The 17,692-nt window shown below is 45.3% G+C and overlaps 1 protein-coding gene across 8 annotated transcripts in view; it reads left to right on the plus strand.

Moving 5' to 3' along the window:
• F13A1 (coagulation factor XIII A chain) overlaps positions 1-17,692 on the plus strand; it is a 309,393-nt gene that overhangs the window by 71,798 nt on the left and 219,903 nt on the right. The gene's annotated exons all lie outside the window — the stretch shown is intronic.

Raw genomic sequence — 17,692 nt, forward strand, 5'->3', positions numbered from 1 at the left:
AGCATGTAGCACCCGGGACTTCCCTCTCCAGTACTGGGCCACTTGTGCAGTGAATCCCCCTCTATAAAGTAGGATGGTGAAAAGCGGATGGGGTGACATCAGCAGTGCATGTTTAAAAGCTGAGTCTGGGCCTAGCGCTTCCCATCTCCTCCAGTGAACGGCACCGGACTTGTATTCGACTCTGGCCGAATCCATCCACCCAATTGTGCGTGGCCTCAGTTCTCATGCATGATCACATGCTCACTTGTTCCTAAGAAGGAAAGCTAGCACATTTCTGAGATTTTCTTTGGTATTTCATATTGTGGCGAGGTTCATATCTCAGTAGCGATGCTTTGTATTTTATTCCATTTTTTCTGCACTGCCCCTTGAGGTGGAGGATACATCATCTTTATGATAACAGAGAGAAATCCTGTAAGGTTGTGGCCCCCCTCTGCTGGCGTATGGGATACTGTGAGTGACCTGTAACATTTTCTGTCTTGTTCTGGGACAGATGAAGTGAATACTGTGCGGACATGTGTCAGATAGGTATATGATGGACAGACATACTGGCAGGACCTACATGTTTTTCACAGGTTAATAATAGGGTTTTGTAGCTGTTATTTATTACCAGAACAAGGACTGCCTAGATGTTTCCCTGTTATTCCAGTCTCAATGCCTGTCTGGAAAACTCCCTCACCTGCTTTCTCCGTGGGCACTCGTCTGCTTTCCCCCTCTTTACAATTTCTCCAGGCTGTGCTGCCCATTAAGCACTTCCCAGAGCTACAGGGGGCAGATTGAGCGTCTGGGAATGCGTGTGCATCTCACATGACCTGAAACATCCTGTTATTTCTGTTTCTGGAGCACTCAGGTGCTCTTGCTTTGAATCTCCCCTTTGTTGCGTACTGGGGCACTTTTAGCTGGTAAGCATGCCGGGATGGGAACAGCGTGACGTAAGTATGTACAGCGCTCAGCATGGAGGAGCAGTCTGACCTGGTTACAGACTCTATGCACTGCTGCTCTAACAACAGTGGTGATTTTTCATCTAAGTTATTGGAAGAAGGAAGGAGCTGTTTCCAGAAAGCCATGTATTAATCAGGAGGCTTTCTGGGGGACCCTTTTGGGTGTTTGCTTTCCTCTCTGAGTGACTCTCTTCTAAGTGAAACGCTTTGCAGCTCTGCGCCTCTGTCAGCCCTGCTGGGGGTCTGGCATTTGTCAGTCACTTGGAAGATGGGAACTCAAGTGAGAGGTTTTCCCGGTTGCCAAATGTCATCCTTATTTAGGGAGGCTTTTGGTCCTGTAGAAGATTCAGAAGAGCTGTTGGCATTCTTGCTGCTTCTCCCAATCTGGAGGCAAAAGGGGAGAGGGAGGGATGCCCAAGTATTTCAACTAGGTAAAGCCTGGATTTCACCTCCACCATGCAATCTAGAGGTTTTGTAGCTTGTACATGTGAGCACTATTTAAAACTGAAAAGGCATTGGAGAAGAGGAAGAAAAATTGCACTTCTCTCCTCTGCCTGTTCATGTCATGCTGCTCTTCTCCTCCTGCCCAGCTCCTCAGCTGTTTGGCAGAATTGCTGCCATTGCTAATGTACGTGACTAATCTGTTACTTGAAGAACTGGGAAGACAGATTCACAGACACGAATGACCCAGACTGTCAGGAAGCTGATGGGATTCACTGCTGGGAAGAGTTTTTTGAGAAGGCTGGTCTCTTTGTTAAGTGATGGCAGAGAGATACTTATCTGAGTATTAGATGCTATTGATATGGTCTCCATTAAAGAGGTGGCCATCTTCTTTCCATCCCTGGAGGCAGATGTGCTGCAGCAAGACAGCACATCCCCCTCTCTACCCCAAACATGTAGAAGCCTTTCCCTTGTGGTGGCACGGTGCCAGCAGCTGTGGCGTGCTTGCCTGCTGCAGGAGCGTAGAGGCTCTGTGCGTCCGATTAGGATCTTGGAAGGTTTGGGGTTGAGATTATGGCAGATCCTTACTCGTTGATCTCCTAATCAACTCATGTAGAGGCCTGAGGCTGCGGGGCCTGAATACTCTGACTTGGATACAGCAAGGCGCACAAGTGTGTGCTGTACTTCAAGCCTGTTTGTAGCTTCTTTGACTCTGTCTAGCTCTGTTTCAGCTGTGCATCCTTAAGTGATTTAGCGGCTTGGGGCCAGAGGGCTTACTGCCTTGCAGAACCAATCCTGAAGAGAAAGGGTGATGTGCCAGGAGATCTGCAAAACGAATGTCGTTTCATCATTGTTCTCCTGGGAGAGGTAGAGGAATTTAGCATGAGAACAATGGGGGTGGGAGGCAGGGGTTAATTAGGAGAAATGGGATAAATTAAAACAGGGAAACTGTAGGCTAAGTATTGGGGAAAAGGACATACGTTTTATGATAAATATTATATGTTAAAATGCTTGCAAGCCAAGAATTATTTGCTGAAAAAGAAAATACAGAGAATGACTAAACTACTGGACACAGTTCCTAACTTGGTACCTAGGAAATGTGTTGAATCAGTCCATCAGGGTAGCCCATCATTAGTAGCCCAGCTCTAGAAAATACACCCTAGGCAGCACCAGCTTTGTTGGTTTTCCACTGATCGTAGTGCCAAAGTGAAATCTCCTGAGGTGAAGGGCTTGTACATTAACTAACTTACAGTGCCATCTAGCCCCATCTAAGACTAAGATGTTTTTGAGTGGTTGCTAATTTTGTTCTGGTAACTGGGAGGCTGAGTCACTTTAGCTTGAACCCACTTCTTAGGTCATGTGCTTCTGGATATAAGTGTATCCTTGAATATATCTGTATGTGCATTCAGATACATTTTTAAAGACTTTTCCATGAGTCACGAACTTACATGGCTGAATAATAGCCACCCCAACTGGACAAATCATACATGTTTTCACAGCCCCTTTATGTGGGTAGGGCAGCTTCATGTTGCTTAAGACTGCCTGACACTTGCCATTGATAAGACCTTACTTACGATGGCTTAGAAATTCACCAGCCTGTAACTGCTGGAGCTGAAAGTTTCCATGCTGTGTGCTTGCTACAGGCTATTTCTAGAAACCTTTTCCCAAAGAAGTGTTTTGTGTCATTCCCAAATAAGAATTCTGGACCAACGCATGGATTTGTTCACCCAGAAAAATAAAAATGCAAATACAAAAACAACAGTGTTGCTACCATTCTCCATGTAACACCATTCACCCTGTGAAATACAGGCAGGGGAGGATGGTGGCTCCTGCTACCGCTGCCCCACGTTGTGTGATGGCTGCACCCCTGCGCCATTCACTGCGTGGTCCCCTGAAAGAGGGGGAGGGCACGTCACATGGGCCAGTGCACCACCAAGAGCCACATGCCTGGGAGCACGGCATGGGCAAGCACACCACGGGCTCCTTGGCCCTCTGTCCTTGAGGGTTTGGCCCCCAGCCACCTGAAAGGGCTCCCAAAGGGGCTGTGTCAGCTTGTTGGGCACCTGCTTGTTGCCCATGTGGATGTGGGAGGACTTCAGGAAGATGGTGCCAAGGGCTGCGGGTTCAGTGCAGTGCAGCGTTTCGGAGACTGTTCAGCAGATGTGAGCCTATCTCTTCTGCCTTGCAAAAGACTAATGTGAGGAAGCTGGCCAGACTGTCAAAGATAACAAAATAACTTTTTACTATGGAGGCAAATACCCTTTATCCTAAATGTGCTTGGATTACAAGAGTGGGGTTTTTGCACTTTCTCCTTTATGTGTCTTTCTTTCCTCGTGTGCTGGTAGTAATGTCCGTAGCCAGACATATGCTCACGGCCCGGAATGAAGTCGAGTGCAATTACATCCTCAGGGAGTCACTCAACAGGGGTTTGTGAATGCAGGACACGGCGTTTGGTGGAGTCTGTTACTGCTGCACATGTGCTTTAAGACCTCCAAGTGCACTTAGCCTGCATTCAGCTCTGTGTGTGCTTGTGGGAATGAGAAGCAGAAGGCACAGAAATACATTCAGTCTGTTGCACATCTGGACGCTGTAATTTGAGTCAAAGTATATACCTCCTATAACTGAATGAGGTGTTTTCTTGCATTTGCAATTTCAGTGCATTGGCACTGAAATGCTTCCTTGTAAATGCACTCTTGCAAAATCCACCGTGTGCTGTGTTGGTCTGGACTTTCTCGAAGCATTTTGAAGAGGGTTTCAGGTTCAGGCCTCTCTTTGTAAGTAAGTGCTTTCACTTTACTTCCTTTATCTCCCAAAGCAGCAAGAACCACATGCTGCAGCAACGTAATCATTTAATCCAGGCTGGTGAAACCTGTTCTCCAGATGAACAACTGACATATCATTTGCTCTGTAGCTCTACATATGAATGCATTGTTTGTTGGTGCGGCAGGATATCAGTGCCAGTTTTCCATTCTGCTTCCAGCACAGCCAGACAGCAGCCTGACCATGAATTTGCTTCCAGCTCCTTCTTCTGCTTCCTGTAACATGCCCACTGTAGTCACATTAGTCTGAGAGCTCTCCCTCTCTCATCAGCTGCTCTGCACAGTTTCTGACAGAGGAGCACAGATGCGGAAGGTGCACAGATACCTACCAGGCAAAGTCAGTCCTTAAGATTGAGTGCAGCAGGCTTGCACCAAGAGTTAAAGATCAGAATGTATTTGCCTGGGGAGGCAGGTGATACCTGAAAGGGTGCAGCCAAAACTAACAAAGGTGTGTTCAGAGATAGATACGGTTTGATCTTTAGCCCCTGATACAAAACTTACTTTGGTTGGGGAGGCTGCTCTGCCAAGCCCATTCATAAGGGCGTATCACTGTTGCAGACTGCTGAGGGATGGATGTGTTAGAAGTGATTTGGAAGGGGGTATTTGCTGTTGTCCCCCTTGTAACTGCAGTGAGTTAGCAGGGCAGGAGAGGGGGACATCTCCTGTTTTAGGCCTCTGAAGTCACTGGGCCAGCACATGTGTCCAAAGCCAGTGGTTCGTTGTACATCATGTGAATGCATTTGCTCACGTATATTTTCTGGGTGCCTGACACTGAAAATACATCTTCTCTCGGTGGGCTGCCTTTCCTGCTCTGCTGTGGGAGGCTGCTAGCCCTTGTTTGCAGCTTCTCTGGTTTCAGCTTCCATCTATCTTCCAGATTTTGTAATTTGAGTAGTCTGGACTGCTAAATAACAGCTGACAATCTCACAGCCCAGCCGATGGCACAGTGGAGGCACGCTACCAGGGACTGTGGTGTTTTCCTGGCTGCAGCCACTGCTCCTGCAAACAGCATTAGAAACTTTCCGGGTGAATACGAATGTTTTTGCTGCTGCCTTCTTTCTTTTTGGCTTAAGGAGGAAACCCAAATATTGTGTTGAGGCTCTTCCAGGGCCCATCTATGTCCCCTGAATTGCATGCTCTGCTTGCATTGCCTCTGAGGATGCAGAGCAGAGAGAAGCTGTTTGCGTTCAGACTGCAATCCAGATTTCTTTAAAAGGACTTTTTCAAGATGGGCCCATGTTAAATATTCTCAGGACCAGCGCTGTGACATAGAGTCAGCCTCCAGAAAACCTGATCCAAAACATGTTGCCCAGAATAGCGTGCTCTAAAAATGCATTGCATCCCCCTGTCCTGGCTGGTCTGACCTTCTACTGTGGCTATGCAACAGGGTTTTTCTTTCAGCTCAAATGACAGTGGTCTTATGCAGATGGTTGCAGACAGGGCCCATGTGGAAGACCTCTTTGGAAGGGCAGTTTTCCTTCCAAGTCATCTTGGTGTCGTGGTACCCCTGTTTGCCTGCTGTTTTGCTCTGTCTCTGATCAATAACTCTATCTGATGTTCATTGTTTTTAATGAGCATATTGCATTGCTCATGGATGATGTCAGATTGACAGGCTTGGAAATATGAAGTAATCTGGTCATCTACCAACTGGCAGCAAGTGGGAGAACAGACTCCCCCTCATTGCTTTTCCAGTGTGGCTGTCCTGGAGAAATCACCTTTGTGGATGAATTCAGCTTTTGGCCCATCAGCTGGAACTGTAAAATCTATTTCTGCTGTCATGATATTTAATACTCTTTTTAGCCGAAGCCTAGTAAAGGCATTGGAAACCCACTCATTGATTTGAATGGGCTTAGAATCCAGCCTATATTTGTTGCACATTGCAGAATTCAGCGTCTTTTTCTTTCGTTTTCTCCCTTATGCACCTACAGCCTCTGACTCTGTGTTATGCAAAAGTCCGTGGGGTGTTCAGGGAGTGCAGGTCTGGGACATGTCTCATAGTGTCTCCAGGACTGAGATGGGAGCTGGGGGGATGGGGAGTTAAAAAAGATCTTTAGTATTTTACCTTCATTTCAGTGTGACTCAGATTTGTCGGCAATACACCACAGTCCTGGGACTGAAATTTCTTGCCTAAAGCAAAGCTAGGAAGGAAATCTTAGAGCTCCTAGCTCTCTATCTAGGGCTTTAGCCAGAGCTTCAGTCAAACACTCCGCTGTCCTGAAAGCAGAGAGATATAGAAATGTAATTATTGCATTTATTATGGCAAGTTCTCTCAGACTTATTCACCCTCCACCTTTTTTAAACATTTTTTTTGCAAAAATAATGCAGAAGTGAGTAAATCTCACTCCAAGTTTCTGTTTCTTGCTGCCCCCATGTCCCACCCAATGGCAGGTGTTAAAGAGCTGAAAGTCAGCACTCCTGCAGAGCAAGATTCGAAGCGCACAAAATGATCTCTTTCCTCCTCGTGCACCTCAGAACCCAGAAACTCCCACATCTTGCCAGACGTACAGCCCAGCTGTCTAAAACCACAGACAGCAGGGATGGAGAGCAGCAGGCTGCTCAGCGCTGTAGCCTGGGCGATGGAGAAGATAATGGAAAGGATTTCTTCATACAAGTATGAGCATGAATCCTCTGAAGAAATATTAAGTCTAGTTGCACTGAGAAGAAAAGAAAACTAAAGCAGCACGCACATACACATACACAAGACCTCAGACTCGTGAAACACTGGAGGTTGTGGTTCTGCCTGATTTTATTCTCAGCCTCTGGTCCTGGTATTCCTGCTAACACGGCTCTACCGGCAGAGCAGCAGCTGGAGTGCTGAGGTGGAGCGCGGCGTTGCCAGCTCACCTCATTGCAGATCAAGTCTTGCACTATGATACTTGGGGATTTCCTTGAAGCCCCCGTGCCTCTCTGCCAGAATGCTGAGCTCACCTGAGAATTTTGGCTTTCAATGTAAGAAAAAGAGAAAAAAAGCCAATTAAAAAAAGGTTTCTAGCCCTCATGATTGTATAGGAAATTTTAAAAATGGGAAATGAGTGTGTGATCTATAGTCAAGTAATATTTCAAAATGTATTAAAAATGATACCTTGGTCTTTAAATTGAAAGATAAATAATAAATAATTTTGGAACTTCTTAAAAAATTGCTTGATGTTAGCAGTCTTGGAGAAGGCTAACTTGTGTGTTGATTAAACTGCTCTAGATCAGCCTGATGCAGCAGCTGAAACAGCAGCAATAGCATTTAAATCCCCCATTTGACATTTGAGGCTGGATGGGGACTTGTGTTTCATCCCCATATTGCCTACATCAGTAGCGGATGGGCTCTCTTTGCCTGTGTTTACTCTCAGCTATGCCCCTGGATGGCAGCATTTCCACTGGTGCAGCAACAGGAATTGCTAAAGGAAAAATGTAGGGGCAGATGAGGCTTTTGGGTAGTGTCGGGTTAACTTGTTGGAAGACACAGCAATATTACATTCCTGTATAATGACTGGCAACACTACAGCCCAGCATACTTTGAAAGAGAAGGCTTACTCATAGTTTCAGCACTGTGAGGGTCATTTCTACCTTTTTGCCCTGAGTAGGACATAGTGAATTGTTTTGATGACAAGGAAGCAGAAACAGCCCCGCTCACTACTGCGGCCATGTTGCCCCTGCAAGAACGAAGAGCAGTGAAAATACATTTTGCCACTTTGGATGTTAACTCATGATAGCAGGTGGATTTAGTTAAGGTGAATGACACAGTTAATGCTTCTTCCTCCTCTTGGCTCCGTCTTTTTGCCAAAGTTTACTGCAGTGGTAGCACTGATGGCTAAATGAAGGGCGGGATGGTGCCTGAACCATTACAGATTAACCCTTAAGCTTTATGATATTTTGCTAAGTGGGGTGCTACTCCAGTCGGTGGAAATCTCTGTCCTGATTTCTTTGAATGTTAGACCCTCCCCTCAAAGATGAAGGTTTTTCTGGCCTTGCTTTTCAGTATTGCTTTTATTCTTTCTGTCCTCTACCTTCATTGCTTTTTCTATGGATACAGCCACCTGATCTGTCAGTACCTATGAGTTTCCATGTTGTTTGCTAGCAGTGCTCTGCACAAAGAGACCATGGGAAGTTGGAGATGCTACAGGTAAGCATCCAAGAAGTAATGGTGCTTTCTCAATGAGGCAGTGTGTTGTTCATGGGTAGGGAGGCGGAAACAGGACTTATGAATGACAGAGCAAAAATCACAGTGATTACTATTTGGCAGGAGATACTTAAACTCTGTCAAGCTAGGCAAGTATCTCCATTGTGGTTTCTGACTCACAATTCAAATATGCTGGGAACATTTGAGGGGGCTGGGTCAGTTCTTTAAGCAGTGGGAAAAACAAGGCTTTAATACATCTCAGTGTAACTTTGGATCTGTGCTCTACTGTTCTGCTTTTCTTTGAGGAAACTGGTGTGGCTGGGGGGAGAGGGAGGTGTTGTGAAGCCACACGCACACACAGAAGCCTCATTTTGATCCGTTCTGACAATGTTTGGTACTCATTAGACTATGGTGACTTGACTGAAACACTTCTGACTTGCCTTCTTTAAGGTGAATCCAGGATCAGGCTGTGTAACGTTGTTTGTGACTTGCTTGTGATGGATCATGTTTCCACCTCTACTCTGGCAGGTTGGCTGAGCTTTGCAGTGCAGATGAGCTAATGGATGGGCTCCTCAGCCTGTTGCAGCTACCTTGTACCACTCTGTTGACACAAAGGTGTCATAAACCCCTTTTAACTGGCCAGTTAAACCAGGTTTACAGCTCAAGCGTATCATTACGGCAGCAAAAGCAGTTGGGATATCCTGGTGAATCAGGTTCTGTGGATGTGAGGGTTTGTCTGCAGCTCAGCCCTCAACCTTTCATTGCACCGATAAAGTCCTGCAGCCGCCTGCTGGGGATGCATTTATGTCAGCCCCCAAGGTGCTTTCTGCTGATATGGTGTACTACTCCACATGGAGGGGAAGAGAGATATCAGCAGACATCCTCTTCCAGATCCTGTTGTATGAGTGAAGGAGGTGGCTGGCGGTGGGCCCCAGCTCCTCCACTGGAGGCCAGCACCCTCTGGGGCTGGCTTGCCAGCATCACAGGGAGCCAGCCCTGGCCTGAGTCTGTCAGGCTGGGCAGAACGGGCAAACACTTTCTGTTTCAGCCTGGCTGGGTGTCCCTCACATGATGTGTGGACAGGACTTGGGGACTGGCTCAGGTTTCCCTTGAGATGGGATTTGCAGGATGGTGGGGCAGATGCTTGGGTTTGGGTGTTACTGACTCTCCTAAAGCCCTGGGGCAGTGCCTATGGATGGACAAATGCCAGCAAGTCAAGCTGAGGGGATTTAAGCCTTACTGCCCCAGTGCTCTGCCCACTCTTGTGCCAGAAGGTGCCTTTCCAGCAAAGGGACAGAGCAGGTAACTATGCTACTAGGGACTTGCACTGCCATCAGCAATGTCCATATGGTTAAAGCGATACAGTTGTCATAGGGAGGCAAGTGCCAATTTGAGCCTCTTCAAAGCTGAATGGGATTTGGAGGCTGGAGTAAGATTTTGCATCCTCTGCTCATTGGAATGGATGAAGAGCTGGTTGGGAAAAAGCTCTGAAAAAGTGTGGCCAAAAATGAGGAAGACCAAGCAAGAAATGTCCACATGCCAGACTAGCTGTTAGTTCCACAATTAAGTCAAGTGCTTGGGATATGAGAGACTCTGTTCTGCTTGATTCAGATCCTGGCTTCCTGTGTGTTCTTGCCCTCTATGTTTTTGACCAGAAATTCCATTTTTGACCTGAAAAATCTTCCAGATGAAAATTTAATTAAAAAAGTGATGTATTCCCACAAGAAACTCCAGTGTCAGCAAAGAAGCATTTTTTTGATGAAAAACTGTTTTATTCAAAGAGGAAAAAAAGACATCCAGGCTAGCTCCCATTTAATCCACTCTAAAGCATCATCCTGGTAAAAATTTCAGTATTCTGTTATCATTTGCAATTAACATTCATTAGGCATACAAGTTGCAAAGGATTAATATTGACATTGTGGTCCTCCTGTACTGGGTATGGTTTGTCTGGGAGTTACTAAATCATGACCTACTCTGTGCTTATGATTTATAAAGAGCTACTGGTGGTGGAAAAGTGAGATGAATGAGAAGTGGGAGTGTTAACCCCAGAGAACAGGATTTTGTTTCCTTTTGTGCTACAGATTTCCTTTTTGATCGTGGGCTTCAGAATCACTTCTTTCTGTAAAGTAAAGGTGATAGCATTTTCCTCCATTAGATGTGATTTGTAAAAGGGACTTTGTAAGTATTTCCCTTATGCAAAGATCATTGCCTACAGTTGTTATTGGTTCCATATTTCTTTGGGATCTGCATATGCAGAGAATGGTTTTTTGGCTTGTGAACAACAGCTTCTCTTAGGTTGGATGATTTTCTCTCGCACAGAGTCTCTTCAGAATACTGTATGATATACAAAAACCCTGCTAATGCCAAGGTGCTTTTCCATGTAATAGAAAACTTTGTCAACTGATCAATAAAAGCCAAATAAAATAAAGAAAGTCAACGCATTTTAAAAGATATGCTGTTCTGGGGAAGAAGTGGAGGTGGTGTGTGTGTGTATTTGTGTGAACAAAAGAACTATAAACTGTAAACTAAAAATAGCTGTTAGCTCATTAATACATCAGATTCTGACTAATGGCAGGGGTGTTCTTGCTACCCAGCAGCAAAAGTGCAAATAAGTGGACAGCTATGATTTAGTGCCAAATATTTAAACACATGATGACAATTCAGGCCACCCACACTCTTCTGTAAATACAACTTCTGTAGAGTCATTTCAGACTGGACTGAAGTGCAGACAAGTCACTTTAACATGCGTCTAGGTCAAACAGGGTTGTACAAAATCGGATATTAAGCAGCCAGTTTGAATATCTGGGGCCAAACTTTGCACTCTGTTACACCCTGAAAGCCCCCATTTACTCTAAAGAGTTTGCATGTATGTAGCTGAGGGCAGAACTGACTCTTGATGTTAATCTGACTTTTTCTAGCTCAGTAAGTGCATGTAAATGTGGATGTGGAACAGATCTGGACTCGATTAGCTCCTGAGTCCTTGACAAAAAGCCATAATTGTTTATCCAGATGATTTTTCTTTGTCTTTCTTTTATTTTCTCTGCACTTTAAAACCCAGGTTTTAATAGGCTTGTAAAATAAATACATGAGTGGAGATTATAGCGGTATAAAAGGTGTGAGGAAAACCCTTCCCGACTCCTCCACAAAGGTAAGTGCTCTCTTGATGCAAAGCTCAGTTGCACTCTCCAGAGCCTTAGGAACTGGGGACTGTGGATTTGATGTTGCGAGGTACGGTATTTCCAAGACAACACTTAGCCTGGGGCTCTCATTACAGATGTGAAGGACCTGTGATATGCATCTTTCTTCCTGGTAGGCAGTGAAATCTGTGCTAGTGTCAATATCTGGGGCACAGGGTTGCTGGGGGAGGGGCAAACGAAGGGAACATGAAAAAATATCATATTTATCAGCGTAATCTAGTCTAGGTCCACAAATATTAAAACATTTTAATCACAATCATATGATTATGTGTCACTGCAAGGCAGAATTAAGGCTGTTTGTATGCCTTGGTTGTGCATTGCCACACTTCAACAAGTTCAAATTTATTTTAAGCGTAACTTTAACTCTGAATTCCCTGGGTTTGTAATGCCTGATCTGGAAGTAAGTGCAACTTCTCTGTAATGTGCTTTACTTTTAAATTAGGCTTTCCACTTTAACTCCATTTATGTTGGCTTGGCAATAGCATAGGCTGTCATTTCCTGTCCCGTGGCGTTTGCTGTTTAAATGGACAAGGCAGCATGTCGGAATAAGGGAATACAGCAGTAAAAGCAGTGATGGGGGGTGGATGGCAGATGCAACGAGCACTTTCAGGACTGATGTGTGCCTGGCTCAGCTGTTTCTTTCATTGTCCGTGTCTGCCTATCTCCTCCATAGATGTGTGGAAACCCTTAGTGCACAGAAGCTTTAGTTGGGCAGGGGGAAGAAACTCAGGTAGGATCAGAGGCTGAAATTCAGTTTCTTGCCATGGAGGCATCCACCCTAAGTGACACTGCTGGAAGCAGTGGGAGGACGCTCCATTTGTGCACCAGTACCTGAGAGCTTTGCTCTGCAGACAGCACACAGCTCTCCATGTGCTTCAATGGGGAGGGTCTGCATCACCCAGGTGGGTCCCACAGGGCCAAGCTGCCTGCCTAGGGGCGGGGGAGTAGTTTCCTGCGAGGGAAATTCCCCCTTCCAAGGGAGATATTAATTCCTGCAAGGAAATTGCATCCCCTGGAGGGAAAATCGTCTCTAGCCTCTGGGGGTGGGGAAGGCTGGTGGATCAGAGAGCTCTGGGGAAGGAGTCAGTGCCCTGGCTGTTTTTAACATAGATTTCTTCAAATGAGGCTTTTTCTTGCAGCAAGGGAAACAGCATCATCTCTGGAGCAGCTCTGCCTCTGCCTTGGCTCCTGCTTGCAGCCATCACCTCCTCCCCCCAAACCCATGCTCCTTCCTGCCTGGCTGCTTGCTGCACATACAGAGATACGGTGCATATGTTCTCTCCCTCGCTCTCTTGTGTGCGCTCGCTAGCTCGTTTTCTTTCCCACCCACCCATGCCCTACCCCCTGACTCAAGCAGAATTGCCCTGTTCTTGGCAGCTGGCCTTCCCTGGGGCCCAGGCTAACAGAAGTCTGAGCCCTGACTCTGCTTGTGCATTGGCCAGAGCGGAGCAGCTCCTCACAGACAGATACATTGCCTTAAAGGAGACGGATGCTTTATTTTCCTTTGCATTTGCCCATTTGTTTCCAAGCTCATGTTGGGCGGGTGCCACTCGTTCCGGCACAACCAAGTCACCTATTGAGAGCTCCTCTCTTCACTGCAGACTTGTTCCTGGCTGTGGAGTTAGTCCCTGAGCCAAACCTCCTGTAATTAATGCAAGCTTCTCTGTTGACTTCAGTGAGCTTTGGATAAGGCCTTTCCAGGACTTGCAATTTGCCTCCAGCTCAGGTTTTGCATGCCAAGTGATGAGGCTTCCAGGACTTCTCCTGAGGGATGATTCCAATGCATATATCTCACTGTCAGGAAGCTTTTCCTGCTGCTCTGCCTAAATTTTCCCTTTTCAAATGTCATTCCAACACTCCTACTTTGAATGTGCTTTCTACACTTCTTGCTCCTTCCGAATACACTCATTCCTTTCTCTCCTTGCTGTCGGAGCCCTTCCGGTGCTTGCTGGCTGTCACCCTCTTTTCTTGCTCTTGCCTTTGCTTAGCCAGTCTGGGCATATTATCTCACAGTTCATTTCCCTTTACAAATCAAACCTCCCAGGCATTTTTTCCTTCCTTTTCACTCCTCTCCACCACAGAGGAGTGATCTTTGGGTGTCTGCCCCAAGATGCAGAACATTTTTCTTTCCTGTTCAGGTTGACAAGATTTTACTGTAGAGGTCTGAGGTTTTTTGTCTTTGCTGGCAACCAGCTCCCCACAGCTGAGTATTGCCTGTGTGGTGCTCTGGGTAATTAATGGCTGGGGATGGTTAAATGTGCATCAATCTTCAAACCAGAGGTTCTGGGAGGAGCCGAGCGGAGAAAGGGGCAGCTCCTGTGGCAGTGCAAATCCAGTTGGAAACGTTGCCTTGTAACTTCTCTGATGTCAAATAAGGGTTGAGCTGCTACTGTAGCCTTCCCCTTTGCAGGAAAATGATTGCTCTCCTCTACCTGTGCTCCTTTTCATGGAACTTCATAGATCCAAGGCTGCTAGCTCTCTGCCGAGTTTGGTCTGATTGGGCAATGGCTTCAAATTTGCTGGAGACTAGGTGGAAAGAGAGACAGACCCTTTCTCAGGTGGCACACATATGGGATGATTGCATATACCTCATTTGTTTAGAAAGCCAGGCTAAGCAAGGGTCCTTCTGAGGAATAAAGCAGAACCGAAATGGAAAAGAGTGATAGTTTTCTTTTTCTTCTAACTTCTTTGCTACTGCATTGATCCAAGTTTTGTTTAGAAGCAGGGAAGCTGCTTGTTAGAAGAGGAGCAGCAGGAGCAGCAAGAGAAAATGGAGCAAAAGACTGATCCTCTCTCCTGTTCCAACCTTCTTAGTTCTTACTTTGATTTAGCAAGGAATCAAAGACTTCCCCACACAAAGTAGAAATGTGACCATGCAGGTTGCCATGACAGCTCTGAGGAGAAACTGGGTCAGTCCTGCAGCCCGTATGCCACATGGAGGGGACAAGCCACGGTTGCTTGGTTGTCATCTGTAAAGCTGCAACAGCAAAAATGTTCCAGCACTCATAAGTTAGCTGACTGCATCAGTTCTTTATTTCCCGTGAGGAAACAAAAGAGTTGTTAGCTTGGTTACAATTTTAAACTCAGTGCGGCTAAAATTGTTGGTTGTAACCCACACCACTGCCATGGCAACAGAGAGATGTAGATTATATATACATGTATATATATATATTTCTTTTTTGAATGTGTAGTGAGAACAACTTTTCTTGCCCATAAGTAACTCTTTAGAGGAGAAGATGTAGAGTAACTAGAATTAGGAACAAAGTACTGCAGAACTGATTATACAAGACTGGTATAGATGAATGCAAGATCATTTCAAAGTTAAAAGAGAGAGCAGAGAATGGCTGCTGGGGCTGAGAAGGTGCTTTGGCCAATCAATTTCCTTAAAAGTACAGTGGCCTCTATGGGTTTAAGACCACGTTTTAGAAATTCAGCACTATTTTGACATCAAAATAGATTTTTCAAAAGAAAAAATTGGGTGTTCATTCATTATTCACCCCCTTTGGAGAATGGGGTCATACGCACTTCAGGTGAGAGCTTTGGAAAAGCTGTCCTTTTTCCCAGCCATTTACTTTCCTCACCTTCTATATCTTCCCCTCTAGGGTATTATACTGATCTGTTAATTCCCCTTTTCTCCTCCTATGTGTCACTTTCTAGACGTATAACGTCACTGCATAGGATCTAGGTACCCTCCTTCAAGAACAAGAGGGACTGGTGAGGCCTCTCATTTGCCCGTGAGGCACATTCCCCAGTGCCTGTGGCGGTAACCAATGCACTGCTGTTTCTTTCCCTTGGCATTACACATGACACTGTAATCTGTTCTTCATGCGAGGGAATAATAGACATCAATGGCCTACTGCTTGCAGCGCTTGTACTATCAGCAACTTCGTAACAAAATGTCTTAGGTAAAACTCTGGCTCCATTTTTGTGTTGATATCACTGACAGGTAATAGGGCGATGTATATAAGAGTACAACTGTACAATCTGCGGTTATTGTCATGTAAAGGGTGCTATGTACTTTTGTAGCTGCTTCTCCCACTCCCTGGGAGACTGTGCATGTGAAATATATATGAGTGTATTGAACCACGATTTTGTGTACACACACAGATCTAGTTGCAAGCTCTGGTCTACAACAGTGGTGTTGATTTTAAGGATTTTGCTGCTGCCTTCCACAGCCTCTTCTCTGCTGCTGTGGTAAGGAGCTGCAGAGTGTTTGCCTTCAGGGTACCAACGGCTTGGCACTTTGCGTGTGGCTCAGTCAGAGGAGCACTGAGCCCCATGTCACCTGGCTGGGAGCAGAGCGGTTCATCCGTTGATAGTAACCCAGTGAAAGTGGGCTAACCCTTAGAAAGAGGTGTTTTAGTTCTCATGTAGCTTGCACATATTGCATTTCTGGGAGTATGTATCTGGGATAGTGGTTTATCTAGGACAGTGAAATGATGACCCTTATTTGGGATCTCTGAGCACTAGCACAATACAAATAGCATTTATGTGTTTGGAATCAAAGCCAGCCTTGATTTAAGTCTGCAGGCGCAGAGGCGTTGCACCAGGCTGAAGTGGGAGCGGGGTCTCTCAGAGTGATGACTGGAACACCTTGAAGCATCAAATGTGCAAATCCTTCCTGCTGGCGTCCTCCCTGCCCTGTTTTCCTTTCTATCTTGGACATTATCTCCTCTCCAAGTTCATCTGGAAGCATTTCTTTTAAATGTTTCTAGAACCCCAGAAGGAAGCTTAATCGCTTCAGCATCCTTCTCATGCAAAGCCTACCTGGGGTGCCGTGCTGGATGGCTGAATAACCTCTTATGCACTGAGAGCTATTAGCATTTGAATTAGTGACATGAGGATAACAGGCGATTATCCCATTTAACAGCTGTTGAGTGCTGTTAAAGGGACACTGTCAAGAAGTAGGAACAAAAATGTAAATGATTTTTCCTTTCTAATAAGGCCTTCGCTATTGTATGAATACTAACATCCTTTCATGCTAAAAACGCTTCCATGGGGACATCTTATTTTGTTTAAACCTCTTCCCCGTATAGAGTTGGAAACCGAAATACAACCACAGTTGCCAGCCAAATGAAAAGGGAAGTAATCATAAGAATGCTGCAAAATGAAGCAAATGTTAGAAAGTCTTCTTTATTCTAAAGTGCTTCAGCCGTACAACAGCCTATGCATTCAGTAAGAATGCAGGATGGGCCTGAAAGTGACCCATCTATCCAGAATCAGGATCATTTCAAGCTGCAGAAAGGGCCTGACACCAGTTAGAGCCCCTGGAGCAATATACAGGAGATGAACAAAAATCCTTGTCCTGAGGATTTGGCTAAATGCAGAGAAGAAGCACATTTTGACAATATATGTTCTATCACATTGGGAAACCTTTCTGTACACAGGCCGTTTTGTCAAAAGAAGACATAAGCCAGTAGTAATTATTATATTTATTAGTGTAGGTGATACTGCAATACAGATAAGTCTCAGTCATACTCTATGACTCCATTTCTCTTGACACTGTGTAAGTAGAGTGCAAAAAAATGGTCCTGGACATCACCAGAAGGTGATGTCTGGACTCCCACATCAAAGACATTAGAATATAACTCTCCTTGTCTCACATGTAGTTTCCTAAAAATGACTCATTTTGAGGCTCTGCTTTTTACACTAATCTGTACAGGCTGATGATTCTGCACTTTCAAAAGAATTCATCGTATGCCATATCCCACTGTGATGCTTATGGGCAGCTTTTTAGCTTTTCAAAAGACTGACTACTCATTCAGGTGCTTTCCCGATGCCTGACCCCTTTTTGAAATCTGGCTCAGACTGCATGTGATGAGATGCTGGTGGAAAACTGGCTTCCGCTCTCCCTTAGACAATGGCATCTCACAGAAAATAGAAATAAAAATCCAGGTTTTCATCTTCATCTGAGAGTAAACAGACATAGCAATATGGGGAAAAAGGAACTGTTTTTTTTTTTTTAATTCCCATATGATGCTTTTGGAAGAGGGCAGAAGTACCATGCTTGAATGAACCAGTAGCGAGCAGCCTGCTTGAGAGAGTGTTCAGTACCCAGTGCTTTTAGGCAAAGGCAAAAAGCTTCATAATAGACAGTTAAGGGTTAAGTTGCCTGGAGGTGGACCTTCTTCCTAACCATCATTCAATGGCTGGTGCCATATCATGAAACTTGAGGGCTTATATCTT

This window comes from Dromaius novaehollandiae, chromosome 2 (assembly GCF_036370855.1).
Source record: "Dromaius novaehollandiae isolate bDroNov1 chromosome 2, bDroNov1.hap1, whole genome shotgun sequence".
Taxonomy (NCBI): domain Eukaryota; kingdom Metazoa; phylum Chordata; class Aves; order Casuariiformes; family Dromaiidae; genus Dromaius; species Dromaius novaehollandiae.